The sequence below is a fragment of the Rhinopithecus bieti genome, unplaced genomic scaffold, assembly GCF_001698545.2.
Source record: "Rhinopithecus bieti isolate Rb0 unplaced genomic scaffold, ASM169854v2 scaffold_18418, whole genome shotgun sequence".
NCBI classification, from domain to species: Eukaryota; Metazoa; Chordata; class Mammalia; order Primates; family Cercopithecidae; genus Rhinopithecus; species Rhinopithecus bieti.
This window is the reverse complement of record NW_016809431.1, coordinates 1,138,636-1,142,927: the sequence shown is the minus strand read 5'-3', so window position 1 is coordinate 1,142,927 and position 4,292 is coordinate 1,138,636.

The window sequence follows — 4,292 nt, the reverse complement described above, 5'->3', positions numbered from 1 at the left end:
ATTAAATCCTTTTTTTCACAGGTTACCACTTCTTTGATCTTCATTCTCTCCTGCATCTCAGACCATCTATTCGAGATAATTTTTTTCTTACTGAAGTATATACTTGAGAGAACCTTTCTACTCTAATTGCAATCTTTGGACCATCAACATCAACATCACTTAGAGAGCTTTTTAGAAATGCAGAATCTCAGATCCCGCCTCCCCAGACATAATGAATCACAATTTGTATTTTAACAACTCCCTAGGTGATTCATATGCAAATTAATGTTTGAGAAACACTGCATATAGGCTCATTTAGTGAGGGTCTACTCATTCTAAACTCTCATAACATATATTTGTCTGAAAATGTCTTTGTTTCACTCTCATTTTTGAAAGGGATTTTGCTGGGTACAAGATTTTAAATTAATGGTCATTTTCTCTTAGCACTTTGAAACTAGTATTTCCTGTAATACGAGTGAATATATAAAATGAATATGCCTTATATTTTATGGAAAAAGTCAGAGGTCAGTCTAATGGTTGTTCCTTACCAAATAATCTGTCTTTTCTTTTCTTTCTTGGATGATCTGAATTTTATTACAATATGAGTAGATGTGAGTTTCTTTTTATTTAACCTAACTATGATTAACTGGGATTCCTGAATCTGAGACTTGGTGTTTGTCTTCTTTAGCTTTATCTTCCAACTCACTAATTCTCTTTTCAGCTGTTAATACTGAGTTTTTAATGTCAGTTATTATACATTATATTTCTAGGAGTTCCCTTTGGTTTTTTTCAAAGTTCCCTTTGGTTTTTTTCAAAGATGTAGGTAATTTATGGTATCTTTTGCTTTTTTGTTATGCAACCTCTTTTATGTCTTGAAATATATTAAACACACTATTTGATACTCTGATACTCTGATTGACAGGATCTAACTCTGTTTTAGCTGACTCTCACTTGTTGCTCATTTTCTTGTGGGTTTGTCATTGTCATTTTCTTTTTCAGTGTGAACTGATGTTTGGAAATTAATCTGTGATAACCATTTGGGTCTGTTCCTCTTAAAAGCATTTATGGTTTGGTTTTGCTGGAACTTGGAGTACCACTGACTTGGAAGCACTCAGACTACACATAAGTATAAATTTTTACCTCATTCTATATGAGGGAAGGCTGGTGTTAGTCATTTTCAAGGAAAACTTTCCTCCCTGTTTTATCCTTTTTCATACTTCGTAGGCTAATTATCCCCACTGTTTCTCTTCCGTAGGGTGATTTCCCTCCTCTCCATTCACTTAGTGAGGATGTTACCTTTCAGAGAAAACAACTTTATACATGGGTCATGATCCTACCATATCTTGCACAGGCCTCATGTCTTATCTCCTAACTCCCTCGTGGCCCTATGGAATCCTAAGCTCTAAGCCACCAGGGATGAGCAAATGTCCCAGGCAAATCCCAGCTCCAGAACTTGCTTTGGATTCCTGTTATTTTTTATTTGTGGCCTCTGGGGACTTCCCATATTTTTCAGCCAACTCAGCCATGCATTTACAACAATATTTTAAAATATCTTATCCAGTATTTTTATTTGTTCTGAATTAGAGGATTTCTCTGCATAGCTCTCCTGCCATATTGCAGACACAAAGCACCTTTTGAGGTTTTTTTTTTTTTGTCAATTTGTTCCTTGAAAAACTATCCAGTTTAAGAGCATTAGAAAGGCTTATCACTAATCCTGCTTTTTCAACTAACAAGCTATGCATAAAGGCAATAAATCTTTCCAAAATCATTCATATTTTAGAGTGCTCACAAAGTCTCTCTCTCTCTCTCTCTCTCTTTTTTTTTTTTTGAGATAGAGTCTCGCTCTGTCGCCCAGGCTGGAGTGCAGTGGCATGATCTCAGCTCACTGCAACCTCCGCCTCCTGGGTCAAGTGATTCTCCTGCCTCAGCCTCCCAAATAGCTGGGACTACAGGCATGTGCCACCACGCCCGGCTAATATTTTAGTAGAGACAGTGTTTCACCATGTGGTCAGGCTCAACTCCTGACCTCAAATGATCTGCCCGCCTCAGCATCCCAAAGTGCTGGGATTACAGGCATGAGCCACCATGCCTGGCCAAAATCTCTTTCTTAAAGTAACTTGGTCTAATTCTTTGGGAACCTGACAAAATTATATTCAGTAGTTCATTTAAAATAAGATGATGAGAATAGCCAGAACATTTTTTTTTCTATTGCTGCTGCACAAATTTAGAAAAATAGTAGTGAAGGAGTATTAACTCCTTTTCAAATACTAGATATGAAATATTCTGAATTTTACAAGGTAATTAAATTAGCATGGTAATTGCACAGGCATTCCCTGTCAGTGCAATGGAAGATATAACTCAGAAACAGTTCTTAGTGTATGTTGGACCTTAGTCTTAAAGTAAATATTCCAAATCAGCAGAGGAGGGAGGACTTATCCAACACACATTGCTGGCAACAGTGATTTGCCATTTGGAAAAAACAAAAAAGAGATTTACTTGATATTAAAAAGCAAAATAATGCCTATGTAGTTTAAAAATTAAATGGAAACAGTCCCATGATAGAAAGGCTAAGTTAAAATATTTTATTGTTAAAAAAAACTTACTAAGCATAAAAATCAATGGCTATTTCTGAGAGGTGGCAAGAAACTGGTTACAATGAGTGATGAAGTAATAGAGACTTTTCTTCCCTTTTGAGCCACGAGAAAGTATTCTTTCAAAACAAATATTGTCTTTCAGAATAAAATGTATTTAAAAAATAAATAAATGGAATAAGAAAATAATTTTTAGTCTTGATTTGGGAAAATCTAAAACTTCTCTGTGTCTAAAGTAATAATTAAAGAGAAATTCCATGCATCAATTGATGAAATTCTTATAATAAATGTAATTAATACAAATATAACCCTAATTTTAAAATATTCATGTTTATCCATATGAATACTGGGAAATCATCAGAGCTAAAGTCAAAAAGAGACATTTCACAAAAGAGAAACATGAATTCTAAAACATACCAAAGAAACCTATGGAAACTACTTTTGTATAGTAATACTATTATATTATATAGTAATACTATTATAGTAATACTATTTAACTCTCAGTTTTCCAATTTGTTTTTCTGGTGTTTATGTTTATTTATTTATTTATTTTTGTTATTTCACTCTGTCACCCAGCTGGTGTGCAGTGGCACTATCTTGGCTCACTGCAGCCTTCACCTCCTGGGTTCATGCAATTCTCCTGCCTCAGCTTCCCAAGTAGCTGGAACTACAGTCATGCACCATTGTGCCCAGCTAATTTTTGTATTTTTAGTAGAGACGGAGTTTCACCATGTTGGCCAAGCTGGTCTCAAATTCCTGACCTCGGGTGATCCACTTGCCTGGACCTCTCAGAGTGCTGGCATTACAGGCGTGAGCCACTGCACTAAGCCTGTTTTTATCAAAAGCCAGGTAGGCCTATGTTTGGAAAGGCCTTCTCTTGCATTCATTTTTTTTCTTATTTTGGGGGTATAATTAGCCTTAATTTTTTTTCTCATATGAAATTTTCATTATGGATTTGCTAATCCTTTTTTAAATTTTTTTTATTCTCTGTTGCCCAGGCTGGAGTGCAGTGGCACAATCTTGGCTTACTGCAGCCTTTGCCTCCTGGGTTCAAGTGATTCTCCTGCCTGAGCCTCCCCAGTAGCTGGGGCCACAGGCACACGCCACCACACCTGGCTAATTTTTGTACTTTTAGTAGAGATGGGGTTTCACTATGTTGGCCAGGCTGGTCTCGAACTCCTGACCTCAGGTGATCCGCCTGCCTCGACCTCCCAAAGTGCTGGGATTACAGGCGTGAGTCCCCACACCCAGCCCGGATTTGATAATCTTTATGCTAAACGTGTTCACATAAAAATGATGTGATTAAATAAGGTGTGGTTCGTCTTAATTTGATAACAGAGATTTTATGTAAAATCTCTTCTGCACCACCATTTTAGAGATCTGACTTGAAGTGCTCTGACTTGTCAAAGACAGAGATACTGGAGACTGCTGAATGAATGCTAATTCAAGAAATTCCTTAATGGGTCTGATGTTACTACATGTAGAAAACCACCAGGTGGCAGTACAAGCCAAGCACAAAACCCGTACTAATTTAGAGCAGCACATCCACACGATTACACTTAAATTGGAATAAATGAACAACTGAATAGTCATATTGGAGTAGAATCACCACATTTTCCAGGTGTTTTGAACATGGTTTTATATTTTCATACTTATTTTCCAAGGTGAGGCTTTTTTAAAAGAAAATATCTTCTAATTACATAGAAAAGACCTGTTTTAATA